This window comes from Neophocaena asiaeorientalis, unplaced genomic scaffold (assembly GCF_003031525.2).
Source record: "Neophocaena asiaeorientalis asiaeorientalis breed wild unplaced genomic scaffold, Neophocaena_asiaeorientalis_V1.1 scaffold388, whole genome shotgun sequence".
Lineage (NCBI taxonomy): Eukaryota > Metazoa > Chordata > Mammalia > Artiodactyla > Phocoenidae > Neophocaena > Neophocaena asiaeorientalis.
In genome coordinates, this window is record NW_020172738.1 from 4969756 (window position 1) to 4986898 (window position 17143).

Sequence of the window (17143 nt, forward strand, 5' to 3'; positions counted from 1 at the left end):
AGAGAGTTGTTGAACCAAGGAGAAGGCGGCTTTAGAAAAATCCCAAACAAAAACAATACTGTTGGATATATTTTGAGTACCTCAAGCCATTTCATTTGCCAAATATTTAAAAAATCATATTCAGATTTAACAATATATTAAAAAAAATAGTCAAACAAAATTACAGGAGTCTTTGCAATCTGATATGACCGGATATGAAAACTTGGGGAAAATTAATTACAGCTGCCTCATTGCTGTGTCTGAAATCCTTGGAAACTTCCTCTGTTCCCCCAAACCATTCTTTTAAAGATTGACAGAAACTTTGCTTTGTTTTGACAAGATTTATTTCTTTGCTTCCGACAGTAGTTCATCAACTTTTATTCTGCTAATAGAGTTCTTCTGATGTTAATTGTAGCCTACTGATCTAGGTCAGAGCATAGCATTTTCACTGAGGTTTAAGATATCAAAAGCAATGAGAAAAGTATTTGAAAAATAATTATTGTATCATAGTTACCTCTATTTTTAAAAAGAGGCCAGTTGTTAAGTATGTGATTCATAGAGTAGCCTTCTGACTTGTCCCTATGCTCATTCTTTTTATTCCACTCCAGTATATTGTTGCTAATTAGCCCTTCTACTAAAATATAGGTAAGGTCTGGGAAAAGGAATTAAATTTAAACGAGTCCATTTTGCAAGTGTGGTACTTCTTACTACTCTGCTAAAAAGTTACCTTGGTCTCAGCAGTTGACCCTAATTGCCAAGATATGAGACTTTTCCCGTTTCCGCTCTTGATTAAGGCTGGGCTAATTTGATGACCAAAGGAGTAGAATGTATGTTCTAAACTAGCTATTCAGCTATCACAGCAATTCTTTTTAAACATTGCTTGAAATTTTAAGTATTATGCTAACAATTAACATCCAAGCAATTTTACATATAGCAAAACATTTGTCATCCTTTCATATAAAACTCCACAAGTCCCCAGGATCTGTAACATAAATGTGTTCTATTTTATTTTAAATAGGACTTCAGTTTTCTTGGTCCTGCACCGTCACATTGGCATTCAGGCTACTTGCTAAAATTTGAAAGTGTTTCCAGCGGGTATGTGTCGGGTATTGAGCTAGGCTATTTTTCTCTCTGCCAAGGTGGTTGACTGGGTTTACATGCTTAGTGCAATGTGCCTGGCATTTGGTTGACACTATTTGTTGTAGATACTGAATGAATGAATGTGGGACCATATGTTTTTAAACCACAGTGTGGGAAAGGTGCCAACACCTCATTTATCTGGAGAGCAGAATCCTATTCTATTCAGGAGGACAGAGAGTTTTTCTTAGCTACGTTACCACTGTCTGACACTTGGTGGTACTTCTTGTCTTACATGTTTCCATTCATTCCATCATTAAACTGTTGTAATTACTGAACCTGGAAATTTGAAGAAATCATAACTGGTCTTGAAGATAGTTTTGGGGAATCGCCAAGGACTCAAAATGTTTGTAGTTGTGGTTAATGAATGCAACAAGGAGTTAGTGAGATACTACTGAGTGTCAGGCATATCCCTAAGTTTTTGAGTTACAACTGTAAAGAAAACACCTGAAAATTCAGACCCTCATAGAGCTTTTTTCATGAGGACTGGTTGAGGGAGAGGCTAGAGAGGATCAGCCTTCTCGGGGGACAAATAACATCCACTGAGAGAAGGAATAGGGATACTGGCCCTTTTTCTGGACTTGAGGGGTTGACATTGATTTGTTCATGTACTTTTACTTTAAAACTCATCATGTCCTTTTGCCTGGATCTGAGTAGTCATTTGTACTCCTTGGGGATTTTCAGTCATGATTAAGGTTGCCTTGTGACTCACAAATGAAGCAAAGTCAGATTTTCCTGATGTCAAAGGGCAGGATTTGAAAAGACTTGAAATTCGTGTGTGTCTGCTTGAGAGAAGATTGTCTTAGGTGAAAGGCAAGATCTAGAACAGATGACACCATGGGAAGGGTGTGCGGGGTGTGTGATGTCTCCAGGAGGCGCTGGAAAAGACTGGCCACAGCTGTGGCCACCACTGTGTGTTGGGCCACGTGTGTGTGCGCTGGTGTCATGAACCACAGCTTATGTCGTAGTTTTGGATGGTAGTATTGATAGTTTTCACTGCGTATTAAGAGGTTTCTTTTGAAGACTATTATGCAAAACTGGTAATTTGTCATACCAATTCTCTTCTGAAGTTTTGGTTGAAAATTCTGTTGGACAATTATTTAATATGTTTGCTTTTCTCTACATTTATTCCTTATACAAAATGTGAGGAAAGACCAGTATCTTGAAACTACTCTTTAAAAAATGCTTCTATTTTGCTGTTACTGTGTAATTTACTATTAAGGATCTTCAGGTATGTTCCTGTTACATCCATACATCACGAGAGTAAATTCCACCATTTTGAGGTAACTTTTCTAGTGGTTACCAGCTTTTATGGTGACGAAATCTGAGATTATTTCCCTCATTCTTTTTTTTTTTTTTGCGGTACGCGGGCCTCTCACTGTTGTGGCCTCTCCCGTTGCGGAGCACGGGCTCCGGACGCGCAGGCTTAGCTGCCATGGCTCACGGGCCCAGTCGCTCCGCGGCATGTGGGATCTTCGCGGACCGGGGCACAAACCCGTGTCCCCTGCCTCGGCAGGCGGACTCTCAACCACTGCGCCACCAGGGAAGCCCTATTTCCCTCATTCTGATTTTAGTAGTGGTGACAAGTGATGACCCTTGTCCTTTTATTTTTTGGTAAATTGAATATATGTTATATTTTTATCAGGAGATTTAAATTTATGTAGTAAAAAAAAAATTTTGTAAGGTTCTAAAAACAAATTAAAGATAAAGCAATGAATACATTTAAACGTGCAGAAGATAAAACAAGAAATCATAACAACATTGGTACTGTTATTAATCAGTTTGCTAAAAGAGGAAATAAGACTGGAAATGAATTTAAACAGAAATTCGTAGAAGAAAATAGGCCATAAACATAAAATATTTCATAAGTGATTGGATAATGCTCATGAAACTGAATATGACTTTCTGGGTTTCAGGTATAATATATATCAATATTTAATTGCTGAAATTTAATTGTAGAGCCAGTTGCCTCTGAAAGAAATTTTGCATCATCCAACTTTTCTATAAAAAAATCAATAATTAGATCAAATACAGTTTACAATTTGGGGTTCTTTAAAGTGGCCAGGAAACTTACAGTTGTTTGAAAACCATTTGGAGAGCAGAATACGTGAATATTTTGATAATTAACTACTTGTTTTATTGCTCATTATTAACTCAGTAGTATTTTTTTTTAAGCATCTCCTTACTTTCTGTTACTATAAGATACTCCATGATCATCTTATTTGTTTCCTGCCCCAGTCCTAGAATCATCGGTTTCTCCAAGGAGCCCTGATTCCTTTTATTGGAGAATTGTATTAGAAACCAAGATCTTGGCACTAGATGTGTTTGTTCCTACTGGGATGTTATTTCTTCTTTGCCCTCTCAGAGTAAGGAAATGTATGTGTGTATACTAACCCCTATATATATACACATATCTATAAAAATTTCTGCATGGAACCATCTGTAACTATACTAAGCATGAGTTCATACTAATGTATAAACTCTAATAAATTTCTGTATGGATTATTCTAGCCTCCTTCCCTTGCTTATCTGCACCTCCCACCCCAAAAGTGGCTGTCACCATCCTTCATCCATTTACTTATTTGTTCAGTTCCACTACATATATGTACATAGAAGTGTCAGAATTGTCAACCCATGCCCTATAGGAAATGACTTTATCAACTAGAGTGCAGTTTCTTTTGCCTTTAGTTTTGTAGATGTGCCTGTTTCCAGTTACCTAGGTCAGCGCCTGATAATCTCCACATGCTTCAGTGAGGTTGCTTCATGCATCTGTAATACATCTAGATGCTTCGGTCACATTCTACATTCCACCCGTAATCACTGATCTCTCAAATTAAAAAAAAAAAAAAAATTGCATACACTTAAGGCTTACTCTTTTTGCTATCAAGTTCTAAGTTTTGACAAATGCTTAATGTCTTGTGTTTACCATTACAGTATCATGCAGAACAGTTTCACTATCCTAAAAATTACCTGTGCTTCCCTGTTTAAACCTCCTCCCCTCTCCCCAGCCTCTGGGGATAAACCACTGATCTGTTTATCATCTCTGTAGTTTTGCCTTCTCCAGAATGTTATATAATTGGAATCTCACAGTGCGTAACGTACATTTACCAGACTGGCTTCTTATGCGTAGCAGTATGCTCTTAAGATTCAACCACGTCGGGCTTCCCTGGTGGCGCGGTGGTTGGGAGTCCGCCTGCTGATGGAGGGGGCGCGGGTTCGTGCCCGGTCCGGGAAGATCCCACATGCCGCGGAGTGGCTGGGCCCGTCAGCCATGGCCGCTGAGCCTGCGCGTGCGGAGCCTGCGCTCTGCAGCGGGAGAGACCACAACAGTGAGAGGCCTGCATACCGCAAAAAAAAAAAAAAAAAAAAAAAGAATTCATCCATGTCCTTTTTTATGGCTTGACAATTTCATTTCTTTTTATTGGGGAATAATATTCCATTGTATGGATGCACCACAGTTTGTTTATCCAGACCATTGACCTTTTATGAGATGTTTTCCTACATGTGTTTGAAGACCTTTGTGAAGTCATCTCTCAGTTTTCCCTTCATATTCACCATTATTAAGTTTTAGTTGGCATTCTGACTTCTCAAACCTTCAAGTCAGTTTTGTGGTTCTTTTCAAAACCTGTAAAATATTCTGCATCTTTTTCCTGCCCAGAATTGGCCAGCATTCTGGAGTAACCCAGGGTACAGTTGGAGATTTGCTTTCTGATTTCTCCAGTTCTCCCCCATTCTAATCTGCTTGTGTCAGTGTTTATTTGTTCAGTGGCAGCAGAAGGTCTTAGATTTTTGTATCACAGTGGAGCCACTGTGATCACCTTCTTAAGCTCTCTTGCTTCAAGGACCTAGCTGGTTGGATTTTTTTAAACAGTCACATGAATCCTTCTACTAGTAGTCTTTTAAAAAATATTTTATAATATTGCCTCACTATAGATATTTACAATATCCATTTTTCTCTTACAGTGATTGTTTCCCAGGTCTCAGGGGATCAAGTTAATCCACTTCATGTGAGCTTGGTCATCATCGATTCTGGACATCCAGTAGGAATCTGGAACTGGCCAGGCATTCCTGTCTGATCTGAGTTCTGGGTGGTTCACACAAGGCAGCCACAAGGTTCATCGCTGTCTGGACTTGTAGTCTGGGTACAGGGCTTCCCTTCCTGGACTGCAGAATTGTTCCTGGCTCATAAAGGGGCCACTCTGTGAGAATCTGTGCTTATCACCCGGGTGTGAAAAAAGGCAGCTATTTAGCAATTGGCTAAAAGGGGCACGAAGAGTCTATTTATAGAATCTCTCAACACTTAGCAAAAATTTTTGAGCATTTACTATAATTCAAGGTGAAGTCAACCTTAAGGCTACTCTCCTAGGGTGACTTCCATTGACCAGGGTAAAACCCCTTCTTACCCAGCTGGGGTAGATGTGCTCTGGGGCAGGTAACTAGAGGAGGGAGTGATAAGAGGGCCATAAAGGCACAGATGTTTGGTTCAAATACCATAAAATCCCAGGCCGTTTATCGTTTATGTTCTGTGCCATAGTCCCATTCCACAGTCTTTTTTTTTTTTCTTTAAAAACACAGACGTTGGTTTTTTTTCTCTCTTTCTCTGAAATGGTCTCAGCTTGTTGTGTGATTCTGGCAATAGAATTCCTGACATACTAGATCATAAAGATTATAGCTAGGTGTCTTTTATACCTGTGTGCATGTGTGTGTCTCCATGTATTTTATCATTGGATTACATGAGTAATTTTTCAAACACATTCCCGTATAATCAGTTTTGTTGTCTGTACCTGTTGACTATGAAAGCCCCTGGAAGAGTTGTTTAAAAGACCTAGGGGTTTCTTGAAACACATCCTTTTCACCAAAATGACTCTCTGAACAAGAGCTATTTTTAAGACTGTTTAAAAATTAGCTGACCTGAAATAAATCTTATGTTCTTTGGTGAACTATATATTATAAATAGGGATCTATATCTGCTAATGGCTTTTGTTTCAAAATTTCCAGAAATATCCAAATAGAGTGCCATAGGTCATTGACTAGGGACATTCATGGGATCCTCCATAGAATTCCTGGGGCTGCTGGATTTTGCACGTTCTTGATTGCCACCAAAGCCTAAGAGGAATTGGTGTGACTGGACTATATTTGCATTTAGAGTGTTAGCAAGCCTCCAGAGTACATATGCTGGGCTATTTATGAAACAACTTCAGCTGACAGCTGAAGATCAGAAGATTCTATTTTGGGATGTGTCCTAAATGTGAGGTTCTGTGGTGAAAAAAAATTTAGTGTCCTACAGATAAGAATACTTAAAACAGGAAGCAATGGTAATTTACTGCATCCTGTATAAGTATCCTTATCAGTCTGATAAGCTTTTGGTTTCAGTTCTGCTTTCCTGATTTCTTTTCCTGTAATCAGCTTCTATAAGAGGATTAAAAAGGGGGGAGGGACGGGGAGGGGGTTCAGGGGTCCAGAGAGAATTTACCAGCATCATTTTTCCTGTCTTGATAAGACTCTTTCATTTCCTACCACTCAATGGTATTTACTCTAAGAGAAGAACCATGTACTATGGTTGACTCATCCCATTGGCCCATCTACTGTGTTTATGCCTATAGGATTGCTTCTGTATATATTGTAATGCAAGGCTAGGTGGCCTATCATACAGGAAAGGTTGAATGATATGACAGAACCAGCACGGGCAGGAAAAGAGGAGATGTAAATTGTATTCCTGATTCGGCCACTTCCTGGGATCCAGCATTATTTGACCTAATTTTCTGGTCCATAAAATTGGATGCAGTGATAATTTCCCCAATCTGTCTTACAGTTTTGTTTGGATCAAGTTAAAGTGCAGGTGTAAACTATGAATTGCCTTTCGAGCCTAAGGTTTGCAGTGGTTTGAGTTTCAATCCCACCGCTCCCCTTTTGCCCTTAGAACACAAGGGTGCTTTTGGTGTATGTTCTTTCCTTATTAAAAATATTTTTCAAATTCAGTGAGCTTCTTAGACATCTTGGCTGGACCGGGTATATTGTGATTGAGTGCCTGAAAAGATGCATTGACTCTGACTCTCTAGTTCAGATATTTGTTTCATGAAGCTTGAGTGTGTTGTACAGTGAAATTCTAGGAAACTGGGTTGCATTTATTAGCTGGGCATAGAAAAAATAAAGTTCTACACGTGGGCTAAATTATTTTATAAGCTGAAAGTATAAATCAGGATTAAAGACTGAAATGTATTTATTAAATTTTAAAAGGAAGTATGTACATGCATTTTATAGTTCCTGTGTATTTAATTATGTACTAAATATGGAAAATAAAAGTATTACTGGGTGGTGATGAATGTTTTCGTCCACAAAATTCTTGTTGATAAATATCTCTACTCTGGAGTCTCAGCACCCTTTGCCAGAGAGACCTGGTGTTCCTTGCTGTGCTGGGCAGAAGGGTGACCATCTTGAAGTGATAGGGAAAGGAAAGAATGACTCACCCACTTAGTGAAGGAACTAGATGAGCTCTTTAAGGTTGGTCCTAGAATCTCAATGGTACAGTTTACCAGTGCTAAAGAAAGGAAGCTTTGGAGAGTGAAAGCTCCAATAGCTGAAAGAGTGCTGCTTTACTCTTGATGGGATAAAATGGCTTTGGTGGTATTGCGATTTTGAAAGTACCCCCTTCCCCCCAACCCCTGCCACAGGGGAGAGTGAGTATTCAGGTGTGAGCTCATTCTTGGTCCTGACTTGCGTTTGTCAAGGTCATGGGTTTTGTGGAAGGATAATGGCGATAGGGTACACATAGCTGTAGAGGAGTTTCCTGCAGGGTGCCCTTTCCAATGCTCAAGTGCAAAGCATTAGTGAGCTCTCCAGAACGATAATTTCAGGGGCTCAGTAGGTGCATTTGTAGCCCAGAATTCAGAGCACGTGGCTCCATTGGCCAAGGAGAAAGGAAATAGAGAACAAATGAGAACAAAGGGGCCAGTTGGAGGAGATGTAAAACTGTGTGACACTTTGGGAGCTAGTCACTGGCCATAGTTAGTTAATGATTGATAACTAGCCAGAGGTCAGGAGTGAGAATTTTAGTTATTTTGCTGTTTTGTTTTCTATGTAGAGTGGATTATGTAAACTGTTGTTTGAGTCTCTAGAATTTATTAAGAAAAATATTAGAGCTGTTAAGTGTCCTTAAAGATGATAAAGCTGAAAATGTTCATTTTATAGATAAACTCGGGCCCAGAGAAGTTGAGTAACTTGCTCAGGATGACACAGCTGTTTTGTGGTAGCATCACCAAGAACTCCAATGTGTCATCTCCAGCTTGATGCTTTTCCCCGTGCTATACTCCATACTGATGTGCATGTGTATAAAGCTTTGTCTATTTTAATTTACATACATATTAAAATATATTACGCATATTCACCTTTATATGTGGGCTCCGTGTGTGGATGTGTTACAGATTTAATTGTCGGTTCATTTGTTCCTCACATATTTTTAATGCCAGGCACTGTTTTGGGTTCTAGGAATATGGCTGGGGAATAAGATTTAGTTTCTGTCCTCATGGAGTTTATATTATAGTGGGACAAACAGACAATCAACAGATAAAGTTATTTCAAATGGTGGTAAGTACTCTTAGGAAAAAACCAAGCAGAGTAGAGGAGTTGGTGGGCAAAGTATATGATCATGAATTTATCAAAGAAGGTAAGTGGACCACACTCAGATTTAGTTTTAATTTATTATTTTTGAGGGTTGTTTTGAAAAAATTCTATTGGGCAGGAAGCATCCAAAGTTTCAAAGATATGTTGGGAAAAAATTGTAATTTATGAGAATTATTAAAGGATTTAAAAGATTGCTCATTAAATGAAGTTTCCTCTTTTATATGTAGAGTGTTTGATTATTAGCCCTGCTTGAAAATAATTTATGAACACTGGTAATTAACTGCCTGTATCTATGACTTAGTCAACCGTTACCATAAAGTTTTAGAAATGCATTTATGGGGCTTCCCTGGTGGCGCAGTGGTTGGGAGTCCGCCTGCCGATGCAGAGGACGCGGATTCGTGCCCTGGTCCGGGAAGATCCCACATGCCGCAGAGCGGCTGGGCCCGTGAGCCATGGCCGCTGGGCCTGCGCGTCTGGAGCCTGTGCTCTGCAACGGGAGAGGCCACAACGGTGAGAGGCCCGCGTACAGCAAAAAAACAAACAAACAACGACAACAACAAAAAAATGCATTTATGACTACTGGGATTTTATTAGCGCTCTTTTTTCAACCTCCTGTTTCCTTTCTGGGAGAGGAGTAGGTTTCCTACTGCCTATGCTTCTCATATAGAAGAACAATGAAAACTGTGATGCTATATTTTACACAACTTGAAAGGGTATATCTTACGTAATAGTAAGGCAATCAATGGATGATATGTCTTAACTAAGATAAATGTATGCTTGTTATCAGTGTAACCCGGAGTTCATTTAGAAAAGTTGGAAGACTATTTCATTGGCTTATGACTTCTTTTATGCACCTGTTTTCCCAGAGTCATAGATGCACAGTTTTTTAGAGAGAACAACCAGGAATCCCTCCCTATTATCTCCCCCTTTTCTAATAAAAGGATCACTTTATTAAAGTACTTTGATGTTATGATGATGGGTTGATAAGTTGTTGCTTTTCAAATGGAAGGTCTCTAGCCTCCTGTGAGACTCTTAGAAAGCCTGAAATGACACATCCTGCGTGTCTAGGTCTTCCGTGCATTGACTGGTTGGCTGGATGGCCAGGCCCAGAAGTGGCTCTGTGGTTCCATGGGGAGCTGGAGGCCTGCAGTACTTTGGTCTAATGTTTGAACTTCCTGAAGACAGCCTGGACAGTCTTCTTTTCTTTTTTTTTTTTTTTTTGCGGTACTCGGGTCTCTCACTGTTGTGGCCTCTCCCGTTGCGGAGCACAGGCTCCAGACGCGCAGGCTCAGCAGCCATGGCTCACGGGCCCAGCCACTCCGCAGCATGTGGGATCTTCCCGGACCGGGGCACGAACCGGAGTCCCCTGCATCAGCAGGCGGACTCTCAAACCACTGCGCCACCAGGGAAGCCCAGCCTGGACAGTCTTGATTGAGCTTCCTTTTCCTTGTTAGTCACTGATCATACGAACCTGAACTGGCCTGATTTTTTTTTTTTTTTTTTATGGTACGCGGGCCTCTCACTGCTGTGGCCTCACCCGTTGCGGAGCACAGGCTCCGGACACGCAGGCTCAGCGGCCATGGCTCACGGGCCCAGCCGCTCCGTGGCATGTGGGATCTTCCCGGACCGGGACACGAACCCCTGTTCCCTTCATTGGAAGGCGGATTCTCAACCACTGTGCCACCAGGGAAGCCCTGAACTGGCCTGATGTCAATGTCCATGTTCTGCATTGCCAGTGTCCATCCTTGGCTGGGCAAGGGCTGGTGTCCTTAGTTGTCTTCCGTTTCATTGTTTGTTCATAACTCTTTTCTGACTCTGTACAGTTTACTGCAATCTTCGGCACGTCTTCAATGCTCTAAGAGCATTCTTGCGGTCATAGAGCGATTTGGCAGCCTTGGATTAGGAGAACTCTAGTACCAGTTTTTAGGTTCTGATCATCTCTTCAGTTGCATAAACAGTATTGAAATATATAGAATAGAGTTTCATAAAATATGTAGAATATGAGTGGTCCTGTTATGCAAACAACTATTACAACGCTGTTGGAGAATGGGTCACAGAAGGTACCAGCTATCCTGCCTCCGTCTGCTCTGATGACTTTCAAGAAGAACCAAGATCTTAGTGAACTTCTGAGGGCATCCAAAATGGTAATAGCCAAATAACAAGGCCCTACTGTATAGCACAGGGAACTATATTCAATATCCTGTGATAAACCATAATGGAAAAGAATGTAAAAAAAAGAATTGTCTATATGTGTGTAACTGAGTCACTTTGCTGCACAGCAGAGATTGGTACAAGATTGTAAATCAACAATACTTGAATTTTTTAAAAATTTAAAAATAAATAAAAAAACAAATTGGTCATAGCCACGGTCTAGTTTCCAATGGACTTTAAGGTCAGCAAATACAGAAGAGTGCTCAAGACAGTTTTGCCAATCAACTCTTGGCATATTATATAGTACACAAACACTTAGGCCTTTGATTAGCCCTTTGGCTGTGGTTCGGTTTGTTTTCATCTTGTCAATGATTATTTGCTTTTTTTTCTTCAGTCTTTTTAAAAATTTAATTTAATTAATTTATTTATACAGCAGGTTCTTATTAGTTATCTATTTTATACATATTAGTGTATATATGTCAATCCCGATCTCCCAATTCATCCCACCACCACCACCACTTCCCCTGGCTTTGCCCCCTTGGTGTCCATACGTTTGTTCTCTGCATCTGTGTCTATTTCTGCCTTGCAAATTGGCTCATCTGTACCATTTTTCTAGATCCCACATATATGCATTAGTATAGAATATTTGTTTTTCTCTTTCTGACTTACTTCACACTGTATGACAGTCTCTAGGTCCATCCACGTCTCTACAAATGACCCAATTTTGTTCTATTTTGTGGCTAATACTCCATTGTATATATGTACCACATCTTCTTTATCCATTTGTCTGTTGATGGGCATTTAGGTTGCTTCCATGACCTGGCTATTGTAAATAGTGCTACAATGATCTTTGGGGTCCATGTGTCTTTTTGAATTATGGTTTTCTCTGGGTGTATGCCCAGTAGTGGGATTGCTGGGACATATGGTAATTCTATTTTTAGTTTTTTAAGGAACCTCCATACTGTTCTCCGTAGTGGCTGTATCAATTTACATTCCCACCAACAGTGCAAGAGGGTTCCCTTTTCTCCACACCCCCTTCAGCATTTGTTGTTTGTAGATTTTCTGATGATGCCCATTCTAATCGATGTGAGGTGATGCCTCATTGTAGTTTTGATTTGCATTTCTCTAATAATTAGTGATGTTGAGCAGCTTTTCATGTGCCTCTTGGCCATCTGTATGTCTTCTTTGGAGAGATGTCTATTTAGGTCTTCTGCCCATTTTTTTGATTGGGTTGTTTGTTTTTTTAATATTGAACTGCATGAGCTGTTTATGTATTTTGGAGATTAATCCTTTGTCCCTTGATTCGTTTGCAAATATTTTCTCCCATTCTGAGGGTTGTCTTTTCGTCCTGTTTGTAGTTTCCTTTGCTGTGCAAAAGCTTTGAAGTTTCATTACGTCCCATTTGTTTACAAAAATAAACAATTTTTATTGGAAATTTTTATTTTTATTAATATAATGGAAATTTTTATTTCCATTACTCTACGGGAAGGGTCAAAAAAGATCTTGCTGTGATTTATGTCAAAGAGTGTTCTTCCTGTACCTCACCATTGAGAATGATGTTTGCTGTGGGTTTGTCATACACAGCCTTTATTATGTTGAGGTAGGTTCCCTCTATGCCCACTTTCTGGAGAGTTTTTATCATAAATGGGTGTTGAATTTTGTCAAAAGCTTTTCTGCATCGATTGAGGTGATCATATGGTTTTTATTCTTCAGTTTGTTAATATGGTGTATCATATTGATTGATTTGTGTATACTGAAGAATCCTTGTATCCCTGGGATAAATCCCACTTGATCACAGTGTATGATCCTTTTAATGTGTTGTTGGATTCTGTTTGCTAGTATTTTGTTGAGGATTTTTGCATCTATATTCATCAGTGATATTGGTCTGTAATTTTCTTTTTATGTAGTATCTTTGTCTGGTTTTGGTATCAGGGTGATGGTGGCCTTGTAGAATGAGTTTGGGAATGTTTCTTCCTCTGCAATTTCTTGGAAGAGTTTGAGAAGCATGGGTGTTAGCTCTTCTCTAAATGTTTGATAGAATTCACCTGTGAAGCCATCTGGTCCTGGACCTTTGTTTGTTGGAAGACTTAATCACAGTTTCAATTTCATTACTTGTGATTACTCTGTTCATATTTTCTATTTCTTCCTGGTTCACTCTTGAAAGGTTATACCTTTCCAGAAATTTGGCCATTTCTCCCAGGTTGTCCATTTTATTGGTGTAGAGTTGCTTGTAGTAGTCTCTTATGATGCTTTGTATTTCTGCAGTGTCTGTTGTAACTTTTCCTTTTGCATTTCTAATTTTGAAATGACTCCTCTCCCTCTTTTCCTTGATGAGTCTGGCTAAAGGTTTATCCATTTTGTTTATCTTCTCAAAGAACCAGCTTTTAGTTTTATTGATCTTTGTTATTTTGTTTTGTTTTGTTTGATCTTTGCTATTTTGTTTTGTTTCTATTTCATTTATTTTATTAATATAATGGAAATTTTTATTTCCATTACTCTAGGGGAAGGGTCAAAAAAGATCTTGCTGTGATTTATGTCAAAGAGTGTTCTTCCTGTGTTTTCCTCTAAGAGTTTTATAGTGTCCAGTCTTATATTTATTTAATTTATTTATATTATGTTTATTAATACAATAAACATTATATTATTATTTCATTTTTTTCTGCTCTGATCTCTTTTATTTCTTTCCTTCTACTAACTTCAGGTTTTGTTTGTTCTTCTTTCTCTGGTTCCTTTAGATGTAAGGTTAGAGTTTTTATGTGAGATTTTTCTTGTTCCTTGAGGTAGGATTTTATTGCTATAAACTTCCCTCTTAGAACTGCTTTTGCTGCATCCCGTAGGTTTTGGATCGTCAGGTTTTTTGTTGTCATTAAGTGTTGTCCAATTACTTGTTGAGTCCTTACTCTGTGCCCAGACATGTTTTTGGAAAATGGAGATTCTCCAGTGACTCAGGCAGAGTAACAGGTTTTTGTCCTCATGGAGTATATATTATTGCAGTGGAAGAGACAAATGATAAGCAAGCAAACAAAAGTAATATAATTTCAGGGAGTAAGCCTTACAGAGAATATCAAGTAGTGTAAAGTGATAGAGATGAAAGGTAGCGTGGGCTGATTTTGACAGGGGTAGTCAGAGAAGTAGGCAGTGTTTGAGCAAACACCTGAATGAGGTGAAGGAGAAAGTTATGGCAAGTGTGTGCTGGTGAAGACTGTTCTCAGGAAAGGCAGCAGCAGATGGAGTCCTACACTGGGAACAATTCCAGCATGTTCCCACACATCCAGAGCAGCAGAGAGAGGGGCTGGGGAGGCGACTGGAATAGTAGGTTAGGGCCAGATCCTGGAGGGCTTGATAGACTGTGATGAGTCATTTGGATTCATTCTAAGTGTGATGGGAAGCCCATGAAGAAGGTTAGCCTATATGCCAGGACCACCCAACATGCCTACCAAGTTTCCTATTGGAGAGACATGGAGTTCTGCTGTTTGGAGTTCTTCTTTTGATTGAGCCAATCAGCTGGGACCTCTTAGATATGAACTAAAGCCACCTGTGACCTAGATTTTCCTAGAAATGTTCCCAGCATCACCCAGGGGTGCATTCAGGGGATTTCCTCTTTAGTCTTGCCACAGCAGCCTACTGCTCAGGCCTCTGGGATGCCCATTGGCCAAACTGGGCCCTTTGAATATTATGACTACAGTTTGGTCCTAGTTCCAGGCCTGTCTGGGTGCTTGGCCACCTACCTGGTGATCGTTGACACATTCCTTGCAAGACACACCTAATCTGGTTTCTTTAAAGCCAGATCCCAGTTCTTCGTAAAGAATGGCAAAGGCCCTTCCTGCTGGGGTAGGAGCATTGATTTAAGCTTACTAACTGTAAATAATTTAACCCTGTTTTTATATACCTTGATTCAGTCATTTTTGTTTTGGAATCCATGTCACCTGACATGACCTGTTCACATTATTGGCCCTATTACTACTTGTACCTATTTCAGCACTCTTTGTATCTTAACTGGTTTTTAGGTTATGAGATCCAAATTTAAACTGGCTGATATCACTTGGCTGCCAGTTGACTGAGTGGAAGTCTGTATGTTTTAGGAAGTACAGTATTACTTCATTTTAATCCTTTACTCTTCTGTATGCTAGATGCTAGTCTGCTCCAACACCTACCTTTCAGAGCATTCTTTCTGTGACATTTAAAACCCATCATGGAAACATATGGCATCAGTCAGGTAGAGTGAGTTAGCTTGGGCTTTTATTGCTTTTTTTAAACTGGATTTTACCTACTTCCTGGAAGATGTTGGCCAAGTTAACTTTTATGATGTTTGGATATGCCATGTGCTTTAAGGTGTTAATTCTGTGACCATTGTTTTGGACAGCCAGCTCTAGTGGTTTCATGGGGCCATGCTAGTGGGTTGATGAAACCCTCAATAGGGTGGTGGCTGGGTGGCTGGTGGTGGGAGAGTGATCTTCATGATCCGAGTTCCTGCAATTAGAAGGGTTTAGTTGGGAAGTAGAAGCTGTAAAAATACTCACTAATGAGTGAACCACTTTAAAACTCTCTCCTTGCTTATTATCGTACTATCCTTAATACCAAGGACCGTGCCTCCATCGGTTTAATTCGACATTGAAAATGTGCATTTTGCAAAAGATGCAGGATTTCACGAAGTCAATGAAAGTGATGTCAAAGAAGGTCTGGGATTCACAAATAGTCAATGACAAGTAAAGGTCTAGCAGAATTACAGGAGTCACCTGTTGAAGAAACAAATCAAAGATAATGACTCTTTTAGTACTTCTAATGCACATGGTAAAAATAGGATTAAGAGAGGCCTGTGGGGAAATTGGTAAAGCCTTTGAATATTTCTATAGAAATGATCCTTCATGTGATTGTTCTGTAAAAACCAAACAAGAAGTCAAAGATGAAACATGATGGAAAAAAATCCAAAAAATGAACACTCAAGCACACTCTGTTCATTCTGAGACTTTGCCAGTAGATGCAACTGAGACTTTTTTGTTAAAATAAGGTGAAAGAGCTTTTCCCCATATATTTTAGTTTCAATATGTCCAACATTTTAGTTTTCCAGTATAAAATTCCATTCAACACCCCCCACTTTTTTTTCACTATGAAAATCAGGTGCCGGTGTTAAATAGACTTTACTTTTTATTTTATTTTATTTTTTTGGCTGCTCTGCGTGGCATGCAGATCTTAGTTCCCCGACTGGGGATTGAACCTGCACCCCCTGCAGTGGAAGCGCGGAGTCCTAACCACTAGACTGCCAGGGAAGTCCCTAGACTTTACTTTTTTTTATCTCCTGCATCGGCAGGCGGGCTCTCAACCGCTGTGCCACCAGGGAAGCCCTAGACTTTACTTTTTAAAATGACCTTTTTCTGCTACCACTTATGTTCAGCTGATAAAGGCATCCTGCATATTTCTTTTAGGCATGTGGCAGAAGACAGTCATGGGAAGCCCTTTTCTTTTGCTCCCCAAATTTTGCTAAGTAGACATTGGAGTTTCTCATTGTTCCAGAGCTGTGGTGCCAGTTGTTAAGCAGGCGGGTGGCAAAGCTCCAGGGATATTTCACTCCTGTGAACCCAAGAAAGACCATTAGTGCTCATGGGTTGTTTTCAAGAACTCACTGGAACAGAGGGATGCTAACCAGCTTTGTAGTAAACACAAGTAAGATATCGATTCCTCACAGGACCCCCATAAAAATTCTTCCTGGCCCTTAGAACTGGATATGGACCAGTTCTGAAGACAGCTGCATCAAGAGGACCCACCAAAGAAGTTTGTCTGACAACAAATAGCTATTCATAAAGGGCTTGCTACTTAAGGGGATTATCTAGTGTCTAATTCCCATGTCAGCTCCACTGTGTTTCCTGAAGGAGGTGAGTTTGAGCAGATTTTTTTTTCTAAGAAAGAAATACGAATTGATGAAGTGCTAGTGCGAGATTGGGATAGATAGGGATATAATCCAAGAGGAAGGAAATGGAAATAGAAGCAGATTTTCTTGGCTTTGAAGAGAATTACCAAGAAACAAAGTTTGGGCAATAGAGTTCTGAGTACTATACTGATAGCATTTCTGTAACCACCGTATCAGTGTGATTCTGCACTGTTAGGTCTTTATTTTTTTTAATTAATTATTTTTGTTGAAGTATAGTTGCTATATAATATTATATGTTACAGATGTACAATATAGTGACTCATAACTTTTCTATTAAAAAAAATTTTAATATTTACTTATTTTTTATTTTTGGCTGTGTCAGGGTCTTAG

The 17143-nt window shown here is 39.5% G+C and overlaps 1 protein-coding gene across 3 annotated transcripts in view; it reads left to right on the top strand.

Annotated features, from left to right (window-relative positions):
• IRS1 (insulin receptor substrate 1) overlaps positions 1-17143 on the top strand; it is a 72459-nt gene that overhangs the window by 16152 nt on the left and 39164 nt on the right. The window contains exon 2 of one of the 3 annotated variants that reach the window (XM_024740556.1): positions 5080-6506. The exons of the other annotated variants lie outside the window; for them this stretch is intronic. The gene's annotated coding sequence lies outside the window, so the exon portion shown is untranslated. Of the gene's footprint in view, positions 1-5079; positions 6507-17143 lie in introns of those variants that run through there. 3 annotated transcript variants of the gene reach the window in all.